Genomic DNA, 25,873 nt, shown 5'->3' on the forward strand with positions numbered 1-25,873 from the left:
ATTATGCCTCCTCAGTTTAGCTGTTTCTCAGTTTAGGTATTTCTGCTATTACAGGAAGAAAATGGTACCCCACTTGTGATTATGGTATTGGGTACAGACAGTTAAGGGTACAAGCACTTCATCACACCTCATGCAGAATGCTGGACTGGAAACTCCCTGAAGTCTCTTCCAGCCTGAATGAGTCTATGTTTTGATGGTAATTGCTGGTTGAAATACCACTGCCATTGTCAGCTTGCTCTGCTCCCCCTGAAGAGTTCAGGCTCACCACTATAAGGGTAGGTCTGTCCCCTCAAGGTAAACAGATTGCCTGCTGGCTGTCGGTGGCCCCAGTTCTCTTGTCACTGTATGGTGATACATTTCTTTGCTGATTTATGGCCTATGTGGGCAGTTTTCTTGCTCTTCCTGTGTATTTTCTCATGAATAGCCCCATTACTCTCAGAGCAGTGCTTCTGTAGCACACCTTCCCATGGATAAAGCTTCAAAACATGTCCCTGAATTTGATTACAAATAACTCAGTTCAAATAGTAATTTGTCTTTTGCTGGAATCCTCAGTGGTGCTTAGATCCAGAAGTTGTATATTACAGTGCTACAATAGCAGGAGACTAGACACAACAATACACATTCCTGTGTATCCATGTTCCTCACATCTCGCACTTCCCACTGGAAAAAGCTTTCACTGCACCTACAAAACATGATCCACATGGTTTTTCTGTGTACTGGCTTGGATTGTGTCCCTCTCAGCTATGCAGATGCACACTTGGATTGCAGCATTGCTCATCTCTGCTGCAGTTCCCCAGTGAGTGAAGGGTTCTGCCAGCCAGAAGAAATTGGCTAAAAGCCACAGAATCACTGTGCCAACAGTGTCTCAGAGCTCTTGCTGCACCTCCCCTCAAGCACATGTAGCAGGTAAGCCCCCTGGTCTCCACTCTAGTGGCATGTTTGATGCCTTTTTCCAAAGAATGCTAAAGATTTCCTCACCTGCCTTGCTTGAGGTAAACGTGTCATTTCAGTCACCTTACGCTACCTTTGCTGCTGACTGGGAAGCATTTGAGCAAATGTGGTTACCCCACCTTAAGGTAGAGGAACAAACTGCCTCAGTGGGTGACTCAACTCAATCCACGGTAAAGGCAATCTCAGGTAATTCTGGCATTGATGCCCACATCAGTGGTCAGAGGAATCCCACCTGGAATCACCTGCATTAGATCACAGAGAGTCTACAGCAGAGAAGTTAAATTTAGACCTCTTATTCTAATCACTAAACAGGTCCTCAGACATTTGTGTTGGGAGAAAAGCTTTCCCTTGGCTTTATTCCTTGTGCAGTTTTTGTGTTGGGCACAGGCAGAATGAGGCTTTTCTTCTGGTCTGCTTCTGTTTGCTCTTGCTGAAAATTGTTCAGGAAAACTCCTGCACCAGCTTCTGCACGTCTGTATTGTGTTAGTTGTGGCATTGAAGGAGTGAAGAGTAACACATACCTCCTCCATCTGCAGATCTGTAGATGTTATGTTTATGTTTGCAAGGTGCCCGATGTGACTAAAATTAATTTACAAACACTTTAAATTTTACTCCAGTACCTCGTGCTGCCAGCCTCCCCCATATCCCCACTGCAGAGATGCTGGTACTTCTGAATACTCCTTTGGCCAGATGGTGAATTCTGATACCTGTGGTCTGCTGTGCTGAAAAATGGGAAATTTCTGACTTGGATACATTGGTGGGCACGACACCAGACTCAGCATGAAGTCTTCTACGATGACATTAATAAGAGGATCTAAAACTGGAAAACTAAAAGAAGTCAGGAGCAGAATTTTGCAGAAGCAGAGGTATGGATACACTTGGACAGAATTGCAGGGGTTTAGTTAGTGCAACATTTGTTCCTAAACTTAATGATAGATCTCAAGTGCTTGGCTGTGCAGCTCTTTACTCCAATTTGGGTTGCATCCAACCTTGGAAAACCTTGGATTTGCATGGGTGAGGAGAGGAACCTCTGCCTGCAAATGTTTTGTATATTTTGCCTAGTCTGAATGTGTGGTTAACACACTAGCAAAGGGCAAACAGGTGAATTTCTGTGCGCAGGTGACTCTTGTCATTCAGCGTTCCTTTCACTTTAGGCATGCAACTGTAACTGTGCAACATCATCAGAGAACCAGGTTTAATAATATTTATATCCCCAAAAGTTTGGTGAAATGCAGTGCTTCAACTGTGTTTTAGTAATTGATCAATATCATGTACCAACAAGACCAGCAGAGGTGTTTACAGGACGGGAAGGCTCTTTGGCTGAAATGAGTTTCAGGCGACTGCTGTATTGAAGCTATCAGGGACAGTGTATTATTTATCATGGCTTTGGCAGACTTCCAAAAACATATCACTTGTGGTGTTTTTTTTTTTCAGATTGCTGAACTGAAAGATCCTTGCAAGAATCCAAAAAATGTTATTCCAAGCACGTGCTTAAGTATCAAGCGTTGTGCAGCTGTGAGTAAGAATGGATAATGCTCCTAAATACTGCCTCAGGTAAGTCAAAGAAAATCATCATTTCTCCCCTATGTTCAAGGCACTGAAAAAAAATGTGGATGCATTCATATGTTTTACATAGGGGTCTAGGAATATGTTTTTGAATGCAACTGCTGCAAATATGACTTCTGCTGGGCAATTCTCAGTAAGCATTGGCGGAACTTTGTAAACATTGCTGATGTGGACAGCAGGTTGATAAGTTTGGGTCCCAGCTGACCATGTTGGTGCTTTGCTTGATCTGGGGAGGAGTGTAGAGCTCACTGCAGAGGCTTTCTCATTTCTGTTTGCTGGATAAGACTCATGATGTCCAGCTCCCCTGGGCTCCCAGAGTACCACCCAGCCACAGCTTTCATCACATCACCCATCTTCATCCCACCCATCTGATGGCAGATCACTCTTTATGGGCACTATTTTTAGCAGGAAAAACACATGTACTACCTCTGTAACAAATGGAGCACTCCACATGTAACAACACCCTGCCTTCACCTCACCTTCACCCCTGAAGGTGTTTGAGCACAAGAATGGCCAGGATAGAAGATGGAATCTTCTCCCAAAGAAGTGTCTCTTTGTGCTGCCTGTTTTCCTCTCCACTGGATAAACTTGTAGCTAAACATCCATATGCCTAGCCTTCATTTCTCTGGGGCTAGTTTCTTAGATTTACTTCATGGTGAAATTTCAGGGTATCAGACTCAAAGCCCTCTGCAAGAAAAACAGATATCTGAGTCTGCTATTCCCTTCTTCTGATGCATTTCAGTCTCAATGAGTCTCTTTCAAATTAACAACCTCTTCCTGTCAGCCCTTTTGAATTTCTGTCTGCTGTGGGCAGGAATAAGAAGCGGAGAGGCCAAATGGCCCTACTTTCAAAACAGAACCTGTGGTATGAAACACTTCAAGGGGGAGAGTGTCTTTAATGCCAAACTAAATTTACCAGTCATTCCCTGGTGAGTTTCCTCAAACTGTCAAAATGTGGCCAGAGGAGACCAGGCACACGGTTTTCAGGCTTTCACTTCTTCTCAAAGACGCAGGTAAGAAGAGGAGGTGAAATTCCATTGCGTTTCTTTTCCTGCCTCAGTCAATTTTTCGTACTCATGATACATTCACTGAATGGGGAATAATTATCTTTGTCATCATACTTTTGATTAAAGGATTTTATGAGCGGTTGCAGCCCTGCAGGAAATAAAAAAAAAAGAAGAAAGAAGGAATAACTATTTGACAGTTGTAAACAATGAATCTGGCTAGGGAGCTGCAGCCTGACCCTAGTGATTGTCCTTTTGACCATGCACCACTGATCTGCGTCTGGTGGCTCAGTGCAATTCCACATCTCTAATGAAAATTTAAAGCAGTTCTTGAAACTCGGAGCCAGACTGTGATATTTTTGTGCTCTGTGAGCAAAGTCATTTTTCTCAAGGAGCCTTGTGGGCTGATTTTGCATCCCTTGGAAAGAATGGCCTCTGGAGTGGGTTGGAATAGGGTGAGCTTTGCCTACTGACTGCAGAGTTGCCACAGAACCCACCTGATCCAGCTGTGTTTCACTCAATGCCAGGGAACCCTCAGGTGCCAGTGCTCCTGTTGGCTTTGCTGTGGATGAATCTCTTTCTGATATCCTCTACTCTTTCATTGTGAAAGATGTGCTGAAAGGTGTGCAGCAGTGTGAAATTCCCAGATACGTGACCCTGCAATGTGTTTAAGCTCAGAATACTGTCCTTAGGTGAGAACACAGTTGTCAAGGACTCAAACTGCGTGGTGAGGGCAGGGAACTTTATAACTGGTACGAATTTCACTGATGTGCAGACTTTGCAGTGTATTTTATACACCTTATCAGTTGGCATGATGGCTTGTGAGTCCCACCAATACAGGTTTTATTTGCATAGGAAAATCATGTACCAGCCGTGTGACCCTTCCACTTGTACTCAAATTATTGTTTTTAAATTTCATTGTTGCTGAAGTTAAAGGCAGGACTTGGTGTTGCAATAAGAGTCTGGCTTGCATAGGGTTTTGTTTTCATGAGAGGGCTGCAATTCTGCTCTCAGTGGGGTCTTTCACTGCTGACATGGTGCTGGCTGCACGTGAGGGCTGAGGAGCTGCAGGTGGGATGTTGTGCTGGTAGCTTACACAGATCTGCTGTGACAAGCCCTTGGAAAGCTCTTTGTGAAAACCAAGAAATCACCACTATGTTTATGTTTATCCTACCAGAGGAATATCTGAATATCTCCCTCTGTAGTACACTTTTTGGGGCCTGATTACACTTTATTAACAAAGAAATGGGTTAATTTTTAGCTGTAAGTAGCCCTGAAATAAATGCTTTTGATTATACTCCAAACACTTCCCTGTGGGTTACTACATATATATGTATATATTTTTAATCTAGAGCACCACAATACTCTTCTTCTAAATTAATAAATAAATCTCCCATATACATCCATGGCTGTACGGTGAACCTTAACATTTCTTTTGCTAAATTCAGGTTATTAATTTAATCTCAGTAACTGCTGAAATTATTAACAGTTAAACCCCCCCCTAAAATGCAGTAGACTCCCAGCAAGCTATCTCAATGAGGGGTTTGTTTTTCCTAGCACATGAAAATGGTAGTGGGCAGAGAAATTCAAAGTTAAAACAATGTCTGATTTTTGTAATTCACAGATGGAATCTCGTGTACAAGAAGCAAGACATGCATAATGTAGTTATTATACCTAATTATTGTTCAGCTGTATGTCTTGCTTGGAGCAAAATTGCCACAAAATGTAGACCAGCTTTCTGGTTAATAAGATTCTTTTCCTTCTTATTAAGTTTATGAAATGTTGCTCTAAAAATAATTCTTGTAGAAATAGTAAGAATAAAATCAGATTTTCATTGGTGATTTACTGAGCATTAGTCATTCACATGTAGTGAAATTCTGAAGCCCATGGAGTCATCTGAAAAAAACCCAAACAAACCACTATTTCTTGTATTTCCTGACATTTCCTCTTTGGTTATAATTGTGCACAGCTCTATCTTCCTGCTAGGAACCCTTCTAGGCAGCGAACTTCAGCTGCATACTTCTGGAGTTTGCTCATGCTGATGTTTTGCTTGCTTTTCCCGTTGAAGTTTGTGTCAATATCCCCTTAGATGTGAGAAAAACTGGTGTGGGGTTATGGATACTGAGTAAGATCTCAGACACTGAGGCTTTTTTGTATCTAAGTATTGTAGCATTCATAGCTTTTGTTGATGTCTCCTGGCACAGCTTGGGCAGAATGGAAGTTCATGGATTATCATAGTTCTGTCTTACTTGGTGTGTATTTTGGCTTGGAGTTTAAGCATCTTGTGGTTTAATTAACATTCTTAATTCTGTTTGTCCTCATCTAGTGAGGATGGATCCACTGCTGTGGCTCCTAGAGGCTGCCATAATATAAAAAAGGAAGAGTAAGCCTTCAACATGAGCCAAATAAATCTGTCCTTTATGCCACTTCCATGTTTTTTCTGGCAAAGAAGGGGGTTTGGGGTGTGTCTGCACTGAACAACTGAGTTCCCTGTTGATTCTTGGAGCTGTTGGGAATTGAAGAGCATAAAATAGTGAGAACAGCACTATCTTGACAAAGCTGTTGAAATAACTCACAAACAGATAGTTCCTCTGTAGGAGCAAACAGAGTAAGGTCACTGTACTCCCCTGTATCTGCAGGCATTTTAGGACTGCAGAAGTTAAAGATGTGCTTTATTTTTGTACAAATGTAAGAAATATCTCCACACTTTCCAGTTCTGTATGTAAGCTCTGCCATGCTGTCATAATTGCAACAATGCCTGGTTGCATTGCTAATAAAATCTTAGCTTAGCAGCTAGTATACTGATAAAAAGATATTAATGAGTGCTTGGCAGTTCCTCTTTTTCTGTCAGGCAGGTAGATAAAATACAGTGGACCAATTTCATTGCAAAATGGACACTCAAGCATCAACACAGTGTGTTCTGGAGAGATACCATCTACTCTGTTTTGGTTAAGGACTTACCTCTCTTCTCATAAGCTGTATTTATGTCGAGGTGGTGTAAAACAGAATGAAGTTGCAGTGTGGGATTTTCAGAAGTGCTTCGCTGGGGATATTTTGGAGTCATTTAGGTAGTTTTGCAATTTGCAGTGCAGAGCATGTAAAAATAGTTTAATAATTAATGCAGTCAGTTACTTTTATGGATGTATTTATGGGTGTTTTGTACAGAATTCTGTTTGCATTTGTTTTGCAATCTCATTGCTCTTGGTTTATGGCTTTCCAGTCATTGGTACCTTAGAAAACTGAACACTCTGTTTACACCAGTATAGACATAGGCAGGAAGGAAAAGACATGAACTGGATCAGGCTGTAATGGTATTTCTATCAGAATTTCACAGGCTAGCATAGTTTATAGCAAGACAAGCAGTGCACAAGGAGTCGGTTCCTTGAGCTGCCTTCTTTTGAAAAACAGTGGAGGTGAGACCTTGAAGCTGAGTATCTCCAGCACAGGAAAGTTTAGGTTTGGTTTTGCTCATCTTTGGCATTTTGTTAGACCTCCCTGCCAAAACAAAGGCAGGAAGAATGTTGCAGGATGTCCATGGCTTTCTGAACACTGAATCTGATGGAATGGTTGTGTCCAATTCTCTTCAAGGGTCTGGTTTAAGTCTCCTTAGCCATATTTGTATCAGGACAGCTACTTTTAAGGTAGTATTAAGGTTATAATATTTGTGCTGTAACCCTTTATGGAGGAGAGCTGTACTAAGAGGCCAGAAGGAGCAAGTTGTATTTGCAGCTGTGGAGCTTGTTACAGTTCAAAAGGCTTAGTGGAGACTGCATCTGACCAATGGGGGTTTAGTCTAGTTAATCCCCAGTTTGCAAGTGGTGTCTGGAGTGGGATACTATGACATCCTGAGGCTTTCCCTGTGTTCAGATACCCATCTACTCCTGCAAAATGTGCTGCTGCCCTGGGACAGAATAGGGATTGGGCTGCTCTGTGGTCAGCTCAGGTGAAGCCTCCACTGAAAGCTTGTTGAGTAGGCTGGGAAAGCAGCAGCTCTCCTGGGAGCATTGCAGAACATGATTGTTCTGATTCCAGGGATCAACTAATCTTGTCTGGATTGAGATGCTGATGCCCAGGAGATTGCCTTATAGATCAAGTTTCAGTGTTTCAGTATAATTGTACAGTTGACAAATGTTTGTGGTTTTGTTAGATGGAGGCTGAGTATATACTGATTTTATTTTTAATTACAGAAATTACAGTAATTTTTTTCCTCTCTAGCTGGAAGTAACAGTACTTAGTCAATGACCTAAAGACACATCCAATTATCTGCTCTCTGAAAGCCATTGCCTAATGACTTGTTAAAAACTTCCCTAACAAACTTCCCTGTCTGATGCTGTATTGTGGGCAGCAATGATTATTCACTGCAGCCAGAGTATGAGTTCATTCTGTCTGTATGTAGAGCTTTCCTAATTCCTGGCAAATGCTTGTGTCTCTTGCTGTGAGCAGGAGTTATTTCTTTAAAGCTGATGTGATGGTTTTATCTGTACGCAGAGCTGTAGCCCTAATGCACTATGAGGGGCTGGGACCTGTTCACTCCTCTCTGTAAGATGAGAATTTCTTCCTTGTTCATCCGGTAGCCCATTCCAACTGCTCTGTTGCCTCCATGTTTTGAGATGCATCCTTCAATGCCTCAAGGCTTTAGCATCACTTCTACCATGGATGCTGATTCTTGCTTCTTTGGGCAGCAAAAACTTTCCAATTTATTTCCACACTGTCTGGATAGTTTCACTTGCTGATTATATTCTAAAGGAAGATCGTTTCTATTCCCTGTATATGTTTGTATGCTAGACTTCTCACTGCCCTCCTGTAGCCTAGCTTACTAGTGTGCTCCATGTGCACAATTTGTTGCATTTTTAACCCTTCCCAAACACTACCTGAAAATCCTTTCCAGTAAATGCTTATTTTGAGAGAGACTCATCCCATCAGTCCCAGAGTTACCTGCACCACTCTTGAATGCAGAATTCTCTTACTGTTTAAATTATTTACGTAGTAAACCAAGGAAATCAAGACCCAGTCTTGAGTCATAGAGCATTTTAAGTTTCCAGCAGGAGAAATTTGTTTGTATCTATCATTTTGAATTCCTTTTCAGTGCACTGTATGCCTAATGTTTGGCAGGTATAAATTAAACCTCTAGAATGAATATGGTTTCTCCCTGCCATGACTCAGAGCAGTCTGTCCAAAGTTTTTCATCAAATTGAAATTATAATCAGTTATGACAAAGGTGGCAGGATGCCAAAGGGATAATATATTGAGCTAGAAGGAGACATGAAACACCCCGTAGTGTCTGGAGCAGTGCTCAGCAAATTGATGCCTAAGCATCCTGTGGCGTCGCTCCGATCCTGCTGTCTGAGGAGGGAAGGCAATGCTCATTTGCCGTCATCCTTAGCGGTACACAATTCCACATACGCAGAGCTTCCCATGTGCTGAGGTGCTTTTCCTGAAACAAGATTCTTTGGATCTTGGATCCTCTCTTGAACTTCTGTATCCCTGGGTTTGATACACAATGAACAGAAGCATCATGCCAATCCAAATCACCATCCATAATCACGATAGCTGCCCTGGAGAACGTACTTTATGGAGGCAAGAAGAGCTGCGGCTGAGCTGTACTGCACCATCAAGCCAAAATTCCGAAATGTTGTCTTCCAGCTCAGGTCTGTGTGAGGTAAATTACAAAACATACCTGGAGGAATGAAGGTTGGACCACATTCTCCCCAAGTTCAGAATATCTGGGTCTTTCAGTATGTCTTGTGGTCTTTCTAGCCCATACATTATTTTTTTCTTATACCTGAAACACCCTCCAGTTAAGCACAATAATGATAACAGAATTAGCTTCACTTTAATTTTACTTGATACAATACTTTTCTGACTGAAGTTTTTGGTAAGGTGAAGCATAACCTGGAGAAGAGGAGGCTCAGGGGAGACCTTATTGCTCTACCTGAATGGAGGTTGTAGCCAGGAGGGTGTTGGTCTCTTCTCCCAGGCAACCAGCATCAGAACAAGAGGACACAGTCTCAAGCTGCACCAGGGGAGGTTTAGGCTCAAGGTGAGGAGAAAGTTCTTCACAGAGAGAGTTGTTAGCCATTGGAATGTGCTGCCCAGGGAGGTGGTGGAGTCACCATCCCTGAAGGTGTTCAAGAGGGGATTGGATGTGGCACTTGGTGCCATGGTTTAATAGTCCTGAGGTGTTGGGTGACAGGTTGGACTTGCTGATCTATGGTTGACTCCAGAATGAATTTGGTCCACAATTGACAGTTCCTGTCTAGGATGAGAGTTGCTGTCTTAAAGAGAAAAATGTAAATTTACCTGCAGAAGGAGAGGAAAGAAAGAAAATATTTATACACAGCTGTGCTGCTATAGAGACCAGAGACGTATCAAGTAGTGATAACAAAAAGATAGATGTGCTAAATTATCTTCTGTCATTGTTAGTCCTGTTACCATCACTGCCTGCTGCACTGGTTCAGCACAACAGCTCCACCAGAATTTCTTTAGACATTTACACTTACAAAAAAAGTCTAGAACTGTGGAACTGGATGATTTCATTTTACTTTGACAATGATGTTTCACCCTGTAGAAAATAGCTTTTCAGTTTCTTTTCCAGACTCCAAATTAAAAGAATAATTTATCACAGAAAAGTATAAAAATGGGCTTAAAGAGAATGAAAGTTACATGTCTTTTTCTCTGCATAAAAATACATCTCAGAAGTTTAAAGAAAAACATGCAAGTGAAGAAGACTGATTTAGGGGCTGCTGCAGATTACACACATTTGGTGCATTCTTTGTTTATTTAGTGGTGTAGAAGGTAAACTGAAATAAAACAAATATGCTTCAGATTTTTAAGTAGGCTTCCAGAAATCTTTCTATGAATTCTAATTTATCCCATTTAGAGCTTGTTAACACTGCGAGGTCTGAAGTAAGAAATATACTGTGTCTTGCACTGCATATCTGTATTGATGCAAAAACCCAAGTCTGAGCTAGCCTCCAAGCACCAGACCCCTAGAAATGTCAGATCAGTTTGGCGTGTCCCAGAGTCATCAGTATCCAAGGTGTAAGGGATTGGTTGTTTCTGCACTGGCTCTTTATCTGGGATCTCCAGACCTCCAACAAGCTCTTTGCAGGGGAGCAGATGGCCACCAGAAGCAGAGGGATTTGGATTGCTCTTTGCATTGATTTGGATCCATTCCTCCTCCTTTCTGTCATCATGAGTGTTGTGAGTCAGGATTCAAGGCCACCATAAAACCCTTTTCTCTCTGAAAATACACTTGCAAAAATGCAAACACATCAGCACTGCTAACCTGTATGCCTCAATACTTGTGCACACACCCGTTTAAGTGTGCTTAGATGCAAAGAGTTCCCATTGAACTAACGAGGCGATGAAGCTGTTTGACTACAGGCTTGAATACATGGAAGACCAAAGCTCTTAATTGTAGGCATGGGGTGCAATTGAATAGGCACTTAGAGCAGACATTGCCAAATTGCCTTTTAGATGAGGGATCTGTCAGAGGAGTATGGATTTTGATCAGTCACCTGCACAAGGAATAAAAGTGATGGCAAATACATGAATGATTGTCGCTTATTCTGAATATGCAGTAGAGGAAAAAGTGCTCTTCATGATCTATTTCCCATCTATGTGTACACATATCAGTTCAGGCTCATGTTCTGGAACATCTAATATGTAGATCTAGTTTAAAGAGGGCTTGATAAAGATTTGGCTGGTAGGACAATAAACATTACCATTTGTTGTATGACAAGACAAAAAATGATGTAGCCTCTTGTTTAGTCATCACACATTGGTGTTGCTCAGTAAAACACTTCATTTATCAAGTCCTGTTTGACCATGCTGCTAAGTAGTACAGCCAGAAGTAGTTTTACGTGCCATATTCACATTGCCTGAGATGAAAAGGGAGATGTGGCAGTTTTAGTTCAGCATGTAGTTCTGGTGCCCCTTGTCTAGGTACAACTTCAAAGGGTACAGAGAAATGCCAGGGAAAGCCCACAGCTTCAAATATTTGTGCTGAACGAGTATCATATGTCAGAAGCAATTTTTTTTTCTCCTCTTTCTTTCCTTTTTGCTTAAGATCACTTGTATAAAAATGAAAGACCTCTGGTGACTCTGATACTGAAGTTACTTTATGTATGGGAAATGGATGTATCCAGAACTATTACTGTATTAAGCTGCTTGCTGCTCTTAGTAGTTACTGAGGCTATATAGAACTGAGGAGCAATTAGCTTGAGAAATGATCTGGAAAGAATTAATAATGAATATAAAACTGGAATAATGAAAGGCATCAAGCATTCTCTGGGGAAGAGAATATGCTTAACATTTTAATTCTGCTCCATGTGATCCTGGAGGCAATGGGGTATTTCCACATCAGGAATCAGTTGTGTTACTGCAGTAGTTTGTGTGTCTGGTGTACTGATAAAAATAATGTTAAATATTTTTATTGGCATCTGTGAGTTATTAATTTGGCTAATGCTGCAATTATGACTTCCTGTGAATTGAAAAGCTGCATTTTGTGATTGTATATTCTCATGAGTGATACTGGTTAATCTGAGGGACAGTTTGAGAGCTGAGCCTAGTCTGTCTGGTTGTCCATGTACACCTGCAAATGCTGTTACATCCCTTCACTCTCTTTCACATGCCAGCACCTCATAACCCCTCCAGCCTGCAAAGCACCATCTTCTTGGCTGTGGTAGCACAGGGGAGAGGATAGGAGAGGCAGGGAAGGATGCTGTGTAGTAAAAGGAGAGGGAAGCAGACACACCACCCTGAGCAGTATCTCAGAGCAGTGAATCCAGCAGGATCCAGTAGCCTATTCTTAAACTCTGTGGTGTCTGCCTGTTACAATTTGGCCTTCTTTTGAATACTGGCATTTGTCTCATAGCAGTTCTCCCAAGTGCTGCTCAGAGATTTGGCTGAGAAAGTTTATTGGACTCTAAATCATCAATAGTCATACTCTCACTAACTGAATTCCTTTTGGAGCTTCCTCCATCCTGCTTAGCTCTTACTCAGCCTTCTTCTCTATCACTGCTGAGGTCTGGTGATTTTCATCAAATCATGAAGCTCTTTTTTCCCTACCACATCTGTTTTCCCAGCTTTTCCTGAAATGTGCATGTGCTGTTGCATTTGCTTTGGTCAAGTCAGTATTAAATTAAATGGAATTATATGCCATGTTTTTGCCCAGCATCAAAATTAAGAACAGTTCATCAACCATTCTGAAAGCAAGATTTGGAGAGTAGAACAGTAGTTGCTCAAGTCAGCTTTCCCCTGACCATTAGGGTAATTACTTGACTGTGATTTTGTGTATAACGTAATTGGTAGATACCTTAGAAAAATCCAGTTAGAAAATACTGCATCTTTCAGGGCCTAAATACCGTCAGAATATGGACTCTATGGGATGAAGTCACTTTTGAAATGGAATTTTTACTTCTACATTCATTAGTCACATTCAAACTCTTCACCTTTTGGGTGAGTGGCAGATCTACACTGATAGTATTAGTGGAATGCAGATGCACAGGAGGGTCTTCAGTTCTGAGATCTTTTACTTCATCAAGGCATGAGGTCATACCAGTGTTGGAAAATCCAGATAAAAAGGTATACCCCAGGTCAGACACATGCCACAGTGTTCAATCCGTGCTGAAATAAGTAAGTAGCAGTTTCCCCAATTCTTTTTGGCGTTATTCTCTTTGTAGCTTTTGATTTAGATGAAAAACTCACCGAAGGAAGGATCAGCCAATTATTCAATTTTATTAAATACAATCAGTTAATTACATTTTTTTACCATCCTCTTTTATATTTGTAACGTTAATGCCTTCAAGCTGTTGAGCTCAGCAAGTGAGCTTGATGTTCCTGTGCTTTTGGGGAATAATAGTGTGTCTGTCATGGATGGCTATATTGTATTTATGGTTTACTGTAATAATTTGTTGATTCATGGTCCTACAATCCTCACAGGAGTGTAACAAGTCCTTGTGAGAACTGCCATGTGGTTTCAAATCTTGGCTTTAGCTGGGGGAAGTGTAACATTCACATGATGCCAGTCAGCTCCCTGCTGACTGTTTTTGCAGAAGCAAAAGGTATTTGTTGTTTCAGGGAAAAGCAGCAATAAATTAAGTGAAGAAGGAGACTTCTTTATTACAACTGCAATAGGACACCAGTAATAGCATCGACTCCCTTCTTCTTTTAACATTGTTTTTTGGAAGGGACTTGCAGGATTTGCTCAGCTTTGCTCTGCACTCTGAGATAACCTGCTAGTTCAGAGCACAGGAGGCAATAGCAATATTTCCCCCAGCCTGTTGTTCTGGTGATAATGCTTATCCACCACCCACACCTGGCTTGGGACCTGCCCTGGGCAGATTAATCAAGATGGATTTAGTCTCCCTTTTGCGGGGGATGCTAGGATTGATACCACTCTCCAGGTCTGGGATGGAGACAGAATCATAGAATCACAGAATGTTAGGGGTTTGAAGTGACCTTCAGAGATCACTGAGTCCAACCCCCCTGCCAAAGCAGGATCACCTAGGGCAGGCTGCACAGGAACACATCCAGGTAGGTTTTGAAAGTCTCCAGAGAAGAAGACTCCACAACCTCTGTGGGCAGCCTGTTCCAGTGCTCCATCATCCTCACTGTAAATCGTGCCTTCTCACGTTGAGTTGGAACTTCCTGTGTTCCATCTTGTAGCCATTGTTCCTTGTCCTGTCACTGGGCACCACCAAAAAGAGACCATCACCTTCATCCTGACCCCCCACCCCTCGGATATTTATAGACGTTGTCTTCTCGAATGCACCAGAGCAATCCCTGCATGAAGACATGAGCTAGATATCCATCTAAAACCCCATCTGTTTGGGTTTTTAGACAGATGGATGTTTGGGTTTTCCATTTAACATCATTGCAGCATCCCCTAACAGTCACAGCTGTTGAGGTGACTGTGCTCAGTCCTGTCTGGTCTCCAGAGTTTTCCCTCCATGGAGGGCAGATCAGTGGAAATGCACAGTAGGCAATACACACCACTGCAGGAAAATGAGGACACACAGATGGAGCTTTGCCAGCATGTGCCAGAAAATCATGCTCTGTGAAGCAAGGCATGGTGCATTTTGCTTCCCAGGCTAAGCAAATGGCCTCTGTTCACAAAAGGTACCTTTGTTTTCCTACCTTCAGATTCACTCAGCAGGGAGGGGCCATCCCTTTGGATTTCCAGGGAAAGTTGATGCCAGCTACACCCTGCCTCATCCTGCAGTTTCTTTCTTTTTTTAAAGGCCTATTGCTTTTTAATACACAGGAAGATGTTGACCTCAAAGGTTAGTATGGAAAGGGCCTTTCTCCTGCTGCTTCCTGGCTGGGCCACATGAGGGGATCTGTCATTGCAGATCCTGGCTCCAGAGCCAGCTGGGTATTCAGCTCCTAGCACTGACTTTCAGCCTCTTGACAAGATCTTCTATGAGTCTGAGGAATGTGCCAAAATTTAAAGAGAAAGGAAAGGAAAAAAAACACAAAGATGCATAAAATGTGAAATGAATCAGAGGGCTAATGAAAGCAAAGATGTCAAGATGGCATTAAGCCATGACTGATGGAGTAAATTAGTGCAATTTTGGAAAGCATGGTTAAATAACCCGAAAAAATTTAACCAAGCAGTACGTGATTATTACAAGTGGAATTATTGTCTTGATGACAAGTGAGTTATTTTCTTTAGCTTTTGGTTTTATAGTCCAGAACTCCACGGTCATTTTAGCCCCCAGTGCCTATTCTTACTGCACTTTTGTAGCACTTGCTTGCTTCTCTGAGGTTCACATTTGCTATGCATGAGTAATGCACATTTATCTGGCTGTATAACTTGTAGCATGAGTTAAAATGAGTGCTTTAAAAAGGGTTGTTGCACAGTGCAATCTGAGGTGATACAAATATAAATCATTGTAGCTCCTTTCAGCTCAGTGGAGGGTCACAGATATGCACCTGTTTTGCCCTGTAATAATAAATTGAAATGTTTTAACGTGACTGTATGCCCTCACACCAGTTGCTAGTCACCACGAGTGGTCAGAATAGGGCTTCCATTTAAGAGGAGATATCCTTTCACTCCTCATTTTCACAGTACATCTGGCCCTGTCCTGGGCTCACAGGGGTTACTGCACTCTGAATAGTGCTCAGTACCAAGCAAGTCATTTGGATGCTGGTCCCAGGTTGCTCATCAACTCAACTCTGTTGACAATTCTCTCTGCCCCTGGGTTCTAGTAATCAATTCTGCTTTCTATAAATGTTTCTTGTTTTTTGACCTGTGGCAGAAGGAGCAAAGTTAAGAACAGGGTAATTTCTTCCACCCATAAATGGGCATCCATGGAAAATTTTGGATGCTTTATTGTCTAGTTATAGCTTGTGCTTGCTTTGGTTTATACTTGTTTCTTGGCATGTTTTATAGCAGTGTCTGAAAAATCAATTTTTCTTTTCCAAGCTACAAAGCAGTACATGTGTTCTTAAACAAAACCCTGTCATTCTGACTAACATCTTTAGCTTTTCTTCCCTGGTGTTGTCGTGAAACCCACTTCAGTCCCATATATTTGCTCTTTAATTTCAGTGTTGCTTTTAGTGTTCACACTTTAGCTGTCAAACAACTGGTTGCACAAAAGCTCTGCACATATATTTAGTGCTTTTCCAAAAGGGGTTGTTGTATTTTAATTACTCTCTCTAAATTGTGAAACTTCACTGGTTTCTTTCTTCTATCCTCCTTGTTTATATCTTCTTGTTTTAGAAAGCTTGAGTTAGTGGTGAGAGTCACAGTTTAATGCTTCTCAGATGGGGATTTAAGGATGGTGTATTCCTGCTTTCATGAGCGGCCAGCCACGCCACAGAAGAGCCAGATGTGCAGTCCGCTCACCACGGCAGCTGAATGTTGCATTGCATCTTAGAGATAATCCAGGGAAGCCAAGCAATCCAGCAGTTGTCTCCATTAGCAGTGGATGTCAATATAGATTGGGGCAATGGAGGACTGGCTCTCGATTGGTTATTATTGGCATGATCCTGCATTCCTTTGAAGTCCAAACTCCCATTGGTCTCACTGGAGCTGTGGATTCAGAAAGAGAAAAAAAGCTCAGGGTCAGTGAGTCCAGCTGCATCTCCTCTAAGGGTTCTTCTGTCTGCTTTATAAGAATTGATGGCTCTTTCTAGGCACCAAGGCAGCAGTGCCTAATGCCCCTTATACAAGGCTGCTGAAATAGTCTTTCTGAAGCTTGCACGCATTAATCTAGATAAAGAGACTTGCAAAGGCAGAGCCTGTGGTCTGATGTCCAGCATGAATTGGAGCTCTGCCACATTCTGCATCCAGAACCCATAAACACTGCTCAGTGCCAAGCCGATAAAGGGGGAGCAGATCTGTGAATACAAGAAAGTGGACAGTAGCACCAAGCTTTATCCAGTGCTCATCATCATCCTTTCTGCCTCATGCTGGAAGTGGGGACCTTAAGGAGAGTCTGCAGAGAAACAGAAGAGAAAACCTGCATACTGTTGTGGAAGGGCTGGTGAGCTCAGCAGGGCAGAAAAGAGCAGGTTCTTCTTTTCTGCAGCAGGAGGTGGTATCTTGGGCTTATTAATGCCTCTTGTATGTGTAGGACAGTTTGATACCCACTGCTGGGTGGATGATGTCATCTCAGGGTCAATTAATCAGTCCTTGTGTAGGCAGAGCATATGTTTGACTATATCTGATGGAAAAGAATTTAATTAGTGGATTAAGAGAGTTTTTTCACACTGAAATTAACATCACCATTCTCATTTGAAATCATCTGTTCTGTTGAATTAATTTCTTGTTTGTGGTATTTGTCTTGTAAATGAAGTTTTGATCTTTTATGCTAATGAACGGATATACCACAAAGCCTTGAAGAAGAAGGATAATGAAAGATGCTGTCAAATGACAATATTAATGGTTAGGTTGAAATGGAGCTTCTGGTGGTACCTGCTAAGGTATAGAGGCTCTCTGCTTGTCTGGGAATGCTGTAAGCCGAAATGGGCATTTTAAAGGGCAGCTCTGTACTCAGAGTGGTGTCTGCCTGCATAGATATAGGGTGGCACCAGGAGGGTTTGAGTGTAAAGTTCTGAATGCTCAGGGTAATATGAGAAATGTGCAGATTGTGTCACTGGCAGCACTGGAAGGGAAGCAGCATGGTGGTGATGTTCAGAAGCGGGAAGACTTCACAGCACCTGCACACAGAGAGATCTGCTCCAGGTTCAAGCCTGTGCTCACTGTGTGGATGTGTAAGTAGTGGAGATGTAGAAGTATTACTGGAAGTTATGAACCCTTCTGGTATCTTGTACCAACATTTTTATAACTCTGTAGCATTGTTGCCGGTTTATAGAGGATCGAAAACTGAAAGGAAATTGTTTGAAATGTTTTACACCTCACATGCATGTTATCCCATAAAGCACAGCCCAAAGGAAAGCATACTCCATGCCTTGATTTGAAGAGGGAACAGCAGCTGGGGAGGCAACAGTGCTGTGAGATGCCGAAAACAAACAGAGCTGTGTGTTCGGTTCCTTGAGGAAGAGTACTGCGAGGTATAAAACTCTGAAGGGAAGGGGTTAAGATGACACCCCCAAATCCAAAACACATTCAACTGATTTACAAGCAGGAATATGTGAATGTATTTTTGTAATAGGTGTCTCTTAGATTTTTCTTTAAACGTTTAAGGCACTCTTGCAAAGGAAATTCTGAGCAGCTGAAAGCAGTATCTTGTGCATGTGCTGTTCCTATCTCCCTGTTTTTCTTCCTTGGCTCTCTGCTGTTTTTCTTTCCCCCCAAAAAATCACAGTGCTACTTTCTTCCATACCATGTGTTGATCTCACTTAACTGGTCGAGGGTTGGGTTTTTTTCATTGTCTGTTTTTTGGTGGGGTTTTTGTTTGTTCGTTTGTTGTGGTTTTCTTAAACTCTACTTCGGTAGCACTTGAAATTCAGGTCAAAACTTCAAGCTCAGGAACGCCTGAGATGAAGCACATTCAGCCATCAATTTTCAGTGCCTGATATAAGAAGAGACTGGATAAATCAGACTGGAAATGTAAACTGTTTGTTGATGCAGAGGTGAGTGTGTGAGTTTAAATTAGAAGGACATGAGCAGTGCAGGTAAAGGGTTTTAAAATTCAGCTCTCAACTGCTGCTATTTCTTGTGCTGCAAAACCCTCTCCTTTTGTATAACCTCAGTCCCAGAGGTGTAAGGATATACAAAGACTTTGCAAATTTGTTGCTGTTGCAAAGGAAGGGCTTAACTGGTAGAGGCAGTATGTATTTTGTAAGCCAGCTGGAGCATAGGCAATGTGCTTGTGTATGTGAGTGCTAGCCTCCATGGGAGGAAGAGGTGGACTTCATGAGGTTATAGTAGTTTTCTTACAAATCTCTGTTGTTTTATTCATGTGTAAACATGTAGTTTGGTAACTGAAACCTGGTTCCAGTGGAGTTAATGTTGCTGTTGATTTCAGTGAAGTCAGAAACTTTCCATGAATCCCTGTGGTCCAGAAGCCAGACACAGGGAGGACAGAGCCTGGCTAAGCTTCGCTGCAGACAGAGCCATTTCTGATGATAACAGAGCTTTTAACTCCCCTTGTCTGCACAGACTTTTGTATTACAGATAAGTGTTGTCAATAAGGGTGGATATTAGTCTATAATCTAATTTATAGCTGCTTGTCTCTTCTCTGTTTATAAGAGCTCTTCATCTTGTTACCCAGGCATTGAATGCTGTTAGAACAAAACACACAGGCTCAGAGTAGCTGTTTTTTTCTGTCCAAGCTCATTTGAAATTGTACTGACATGAGGGTTTAGGTGATTTGAGGAGATTTATTTATAGCTCTTGTAATGGAAACAGCATACTGTCAGCAGGATTTAGGCTTTAAAACCCTGTGGAGCCTCAGTCTTAACTTTGAGAAACACCCATCAGTCAGCTGCAGAGACTTGCAAAGATGACACTGGGTGAGCTTGTCCTGTTAAGTTGGTAGCAAAACTCCTGATGCCAAATCAACTCTTTATACAGTGCAATGTTGGGTGGCTTGTTGGAGCTTGTGAAAATGTATCTTCTACTTTTCTCTTTGCAAGAATCTTAGAGTGAAATTTTCTTTCATTAGCAGGTACCTTTGTTTTCCCCTTCTGACTGCTGGTAGAAGTGTGTGTGCTGCATTGTGCTGTGATGCCTCTGCCCAGTGCTTTGTCCAGTGGTGAGCTGGACTCAGTTCCATCTTTGTGTGGGAGTAGATAAGCTTGCACCTGCAGGGTTCATGTTGGCTTTACATAATAGAGATACAAGTACACATATCTGCATTGTCCAGCAAGAGCTAAGAGTTAGCCATCACACTGAGCAGCTGGTATTATTTGCTTTGGACTATAAAATGTGACATGGTACAAAAGATACCTGTTACATCACCATCCAAATCCAGCTAGCTCTCCTACCTCCAACTTTCCATTTCTCCATGCTGACCCTTGTTGTTGTGGGGGTTTTTTGTGTGTTGTTTTTGGGTTTGTTGGGATTTTTTTTTAAGACAGCATTATTGATTGCAGCTCAGTGTTCATTGTGGTGAAAGCTATACAAATATAGCTTTAGTCCACATAGTTTAAAACAAAAAAGTTTATCTTAAATGCAGTGTATTTATTGACTACACCGATGTATGTTATCAAGAGAATCAGGTGGAGAAGCCTAGTGTCCTGTCTGGATTAAGAAGGAAAATAGAAAAGGCTGTCCTTGTTTACATCCTGAATATAAAACACCACACAGCATTTTCAGAGGTCATGCACATACCGGGACAAAATTACCATGGGAAATGGCAGTAGCAGAGCTTGGGATAATCCATTTGCCTTACAACAACGCCCTTGCAGGGCATATGAATGCTCACATACCTGCAGGTTTGGAGGGTGAATTGAGAGAGATAGCTGAGTTAATCACTGTGCTTATCCTGGTGCACTGAAAACCATGCTGGCATATTTACTGAAAAGGATATTTACTGAAATTTAAAACAAGGAAGAAAAGTTGCCCAGGGCAAGCTGCCTAGCTCCAAATGAGCAATTCCTGTTTGGATTCTGAGTCCATTGGTGCAATGCATTCAGCCCAATTTCAGTAATTAAGCTAATTTTGTGAGACTTCCTAGAAGCAGTAGGATATTTTACAAGGTGAGCTTTCTCTTCAAGTCTCACAGGACCAGGCTGGAAAATCTTTCTTTCAAGAGATTCCTGTCTAGCCAAATGTTTAAGAAGCAATTGGGGCTTAAGCATCCAATTTATCCACCATCTTAACAGAGCAGGTTGATTTGGGGTTTGGTTTTTTATTTGTTTGGGGTTTTTTTCAGTAGTTTGCTTCTCAGGGTTGCAAAAATAGCCAGTGGAGACTGTCACTAGGAAATGTCACCTGCTTTGTTATTTATCAGTGTGACTTGACTTCAGGGAAGAAGTTTGCATCCTTATTAAGAGTGTAACGATTTTCCCAGCCTGTGTACTAAAAGTTTTCTTTAAAAAAAAAAAGAAAAGAAAAAGAAACACACCAACAAAAAAGTAACCAGGATGCTTTCTCAGTGTATGAGCCTGGGAATATGTCACACTTTGCCACCTTCTGTTTTTGCCATTTGGAAAAGCTAATTTTGTTACAGGGTTTGGTTCTAGCAACTTGGAAGCAGCAGCTGCAGTTGAGGTATAGTGAGAGGGGCCCCTTCTGAAGGACTTCTGTGTGTTTTGAGAAGGTGGTGGACCTTTCTTCTTTCCCTTTTCATTACTGCTTCTCTTTGCTTGGGGAAATTTTCCTACCCGGTACCACACTCTACTCATTTCCTGAGGGCATTGTCTATGCTTTTAAATGAGTTTCTGAAAACCCTTGATTGTTGCCTTGTTAAGGAGATCTATAATCACTCAGACTCATTTCCCTGATTTAATGAGCAGTGCAAATCATTGATAGCTCAATGCATTGCCACCTTCTGAAATACAACTAAATACTAAACTCTCCATCAGCTTGAAATAATTCTCAAAGCACTAAAATTATTAGTGTGACCTGATGTACTGATGACTGAGCAGATAATGAGATGGAGATGAGGTTGAACCTGAGGATCTTATATGAGTAGTACACAGGCAGGATTAGATTTGTCTGCGGTGCAAAGTATGAGAACTTGATACTTCGTTGGGGTTTTGGGTGGTTTTGTTTGGTTGCTTTGGGGGTGTGTGTGTTTGTTTTTTTCCTAGTTTGAGACAGAAGGGTATGTATTTTCCTTCTAACCAAAACCAGATCATGTGGATGGCAGAGCAATTTGTATTGCTGATGGCAACCTTGCCCGGAGGCATGAGATGTGGATGAAATATGTTTGGGTTGAAGAATTTGGAAATGTTTGGAACTTGAGACTTTCTTGAATAAAATGATCTAACAACAGAATCAGGCTGTTCTCAAAACAAACCTGGACATGGGACTTGTCTGTCTGATACTTCCATCCAACAACCAGAAGTTGGAATAGCTGAAATCTGTGAACGAAAGATGGATACCCATTCTGTTGTTGGATCTCAAGGGATTGAATACAGATTTTCCATACTGTAACTGAGAGCTAGATTTAATGAGGTAAATCTAAAGGACCACATGCAGCTATACAGCACTCAGTATCATTTTAGGGTAACAGTTAAGCTCTGGTCATTAGTGATTAAGCTTTAAACATCCTATATATCTCTGCTGGGAGATGTATTCAAGCACATTTGAATACTTATCACATTCAAACTTGCACCCAAATCTTGTGGCTCACTTCTATTGATGTTATTCATTAACATGACCTTGGATGCCAAAATAACAATCCTTGGAAAAGCTAATGCCTCTGCATAACGTGATTACAATACAAATGTGCATTTCATAATCATTATCCTTCTCCTCTCTCAGCTGTATGGTGGGAGTGGATTCTTGTCCTATGCCAGCACATTCAGATGTTGCCTCTTTTAAGTTGGGGTTAGAAAGGAGAAGGTGAATAGGTCTTAGCTCTAATTGCAGTATGCTTTTATTTTTAGGGGCTAGATTCAGTTGATAGCTGAATGAAAGAATTATGAACTTGCTAGAAAGTGTTAGATGACACTGTGGCATCTGAAAAGACTGTTTGTGAGGATAACCTAGCACCTTTTTGATCAAGTGCTCAATATAGTCTTGGCTCTTTTGACCAAATGCACATCTGCCACGTGGGAAGGTTGGTGAAATAATTTTGTTTTATGGGTTGTTTCTTGTTTCATTAAATAACCTAAAGTATTTCAATCATTTGTAGGCAATGGTCTTCATCAAGAGACTGTGCACTGAAACAAACAAAGATGAATAGGCAGGCACTTTAAGACCTGCTTTTATCACTGTTTCAAAATGAGATTTTTGGAACTATGGGGCCATGTGATGACATAAGAGCTAATTAATTCTAGTGAGACTAATTTTTTTTGTCTTTATTAGTGAGGATATTAATCAGTTCATAAGTGCTATAGATTTAAATGGGTTTCGATTGGGCTCATCTCTTCCTAGCTTTCCAGCAGCGATCATTAGTCATTCTCTTTGAATGTAAGTCTTTGTGAACTTGCAGAGGACTGTTTGCCTTGGGGTAAGCATGTTGGTCAGGCCATTCAGCTATGTTTCAAGAACTGGTGAGGTAAATGATTTTAAAGATCTAGATGAAGAGGCAGAAAAAAATTTGCAAGACTGCAGTTTAAGTTTAGTGTTTGAGTTGCAATAGTGCTCTGACTTGTATCTGGGACAGATTTGCACTGTCTACTTGGTGCTGCTAAGGCACAGTCAAAGAATTGGACCTTGACCTAAAAAGTTCATAAAAATGATTTGTCTGCATATTATCCAGATTATATTTAGCATTTCCTGGCCATGTGCAAACAACTCCTGGCTTGAGCAGCTTCCAGCCTAAGGCTGTGCAAGCAAACAGAGGCCAAAATGAGTGAGACCTGTATATATGAATTAGTGAAATTCACTGTAATTCACAGAACCTGTCAGCAAAGGAGTTTTAAGGTCATTCTCAAATTATTGGCCAGGCCTGTGTAATTACCCATATAATGCTATTTTGGTGTTCTGCTGGTGTTCTTCAGAGCTCAGATGTTTATTTCCTGCTTGTCATGTCTGGTACAGGGTGATCCCTTCAAACCCCTGCTGATGAGATACCCCAGTTAAACTTTATTGTATTTGGTTTAGGCTATATTGTTGTATTGTTGAGTCTTTAGTGGAAACAGGGATGCTATCAGTCTTGTCCTGAAAATGATTCCTTACAGGCAGTTGATTTAGGTTGTCTTGTAACACCTCAGAATGATGTACCAAGAACTGTATTCCTGCTTCTTCTGTCATAACGGGTAGGTGGAGAAAGAGGGTGAAATATGGAGGAAATCATATTCAGTGTTATGCTGTTGCATAGTTACAGTAATGTTAAATACTTGAAAATACTCTAACCAGTGCTGCTGCAGTGTGGAGAATGAGCTTATAAAACCAGGGTTAATGACCTAACCCCAGTCCAACATTTTCTTCTAGACCTCTATAAAGAATGAAGCAGGAGTAGCTCTTCCATTTGGGACAGTGGGTCCATCTGCACACCCTGATTGACACTTAACTTTTCTCTCTACTAAATGCAGATGGCACCTGCCAGTATCAAGCCCTGCATCCCAACATACTGAGTATAGGGGAGAATATAAAGCACTACTGGAAGCACTTGTGGAAATGGGAACTGAACAGTGCTTGAGCAGTTGTGCTTTCAGCCAGGTCATCCCTCCAACTGAAAATCAGTAGAGCCAGGGATTTTGTTTTCTCTCATTTTAGGTTTCAGCCTCATGTGTGTTTGTCTTTTTTTTTAAAGCAAGTTTTGACTTGGAACCTGTACATAACAGCGCTTGAAGGAATTCTTCCTTTTCCTTCCATAGAAATGCTTTTAAGCTGCTTCACCAGCTACCATCTGAAAGATAGTCCTGGGAGGGGACAGATCTGTAAAAGGTGCTGTAGCTGTGGTGATGAATTTGGAATTGATTGATCATGGAATCATAGAATGCACTGGGTTGGAAGGGACCTTTAAAGGTCATCTAATCCAATGTGCCTTGGGTATGAGTGCAGTCTTGGGTACGAGTAGCATGTGTTTACTTACTTGTAGCTTCTTACCCTTTTTGTGGCTCTCTGAATAGAGATTTTGGGTTTTCTGATGTTTGGGTCAACAATTGGGTTCTAAAAGTTGCTTGAAGGAGCAAAGCTTCTTTTTAAGAGAAGGCAAGGTAGAGAGCAGCAGCTGAGACTCATGCAGGAGGTAAAACATTTCAGTATGGATCAGGGTTGACTCTGCCAAGGAGAGCTGTGCATCACCTCACTTGGGCTATTTCATAGGACTTGAGAGACAGCTGAGTACTTGAAGTCATGCTGGTTTGCTGTTTGTGTGATCATCCTTGCAGTACAAAATTGCACGTAAAATGAAGCAGCAGTGACTTCCTGAGACCACAAAGACTTGAAAGGCAGCGTTTCAGGGAGAAACCATCACTTCAATACCACTGCAACCACTCCCCTCCATGCTGGAAAAACACCTGCAAGGTATTAAGGGGTAGTAAGTGCATATTATAAACAGCTGTGTTGCTGGGGAAGATTGCCTTTAATAGCTTGCCACCAGTTGCTCGTTAGTGTGTTTTGTGGGACCCAGCTGTGTTAGGGCTGCCTGTCTTCACTTGGCAAATTCCGCCATCTTAGCGAGCACCAACATGGCAGAATCCAGAGGGCTGTGTCTGCTGGCTCTTGTTTAAGTAGGAGAAACAGGTAAAGATGGAAAGGGCTGCTTGTATAAATGAAGATTAGCATCTGTCTTGGTGGGCTGGGGAGTTAAAGGGTGGAGGGAACTGTGTGGAAAAACCACTTTGGAGAAGTGGAGTGAAAAATGAGTGGGGAAGAAGGAAATGGAAAGGTTGGGAACGCTGATAGTATTGAAGGTGTACATGTGGCTGTTACTGAGTGAATGGGAAGGTACTGAACAAATAGTAATTAAAATCCTAGCTACTATGCAAATGCCAGATTATAGCTGTGATCTTTTTGCAGACTTTCTTTTGATGTGAGTGGGAGTCGGTATGCTACCCTTGGGAATGCTTCAGCCTAAATATATATTCAAAACTATAGGGATTCAGTCTTCTTCCTGGCATGAATTGCTGCCCCTTTGACATGTGCTAGCAGCACCCTGAGACGTCTGTGAAGATGAACAGAGCTGGGGACTAGCTGTTTTTAGTGTTTCCAACCTCATAATTTAACTCTTTTCCTCTGAATGAGGGTGTTCCACTGATACCTTCCTGCACAACAGCTCCAATTTGTCTGGATATATAACTTGATCCAGAACCAAGCATTTCAATTACTCTCAAAAAAGTGTGGTCATGAAACCCCATGGCAGAAATCATGC

General features: G+C 41.6%; 1 long non-coding RNA gene across 1 annotated transcript in view; it reads left to right on the forward strand.

Moving 5' to 3' along the window:
• Nucleotides 1-2,391: 2,391 nt before the first annotated feature.
• LOC128898578 (uncharacterized) overlaps nt 2,392-25,873 on the forward strand; it is a 134,388-nt gene continuing 110,906 nt past the window's right edge. Inside the window, exon 1 of the long non-coding RNA XR_008462890.1 lies at nt 2,392-2,505. This is a non-coding gene — a long non-coding RNA (uncharacterized LOC128898578). The remainder of the gene's footprint in view (nt 2,506-25,873) is intronic.

Source organism: Dryobates pubescens, chromosome 26 (assembly GCF_014839835.1).
Source record: "Dryobates pubescens isolate bDryPub1 chromosome 26, bDryPub1.pri, whole genome shotgun sequence".
Taxonomy (NCBI): Eukaryota; Metazoa; Chordata; class Aves; order Piciformes; family Picidae; genus Dryobates; species Dryobates pubescens.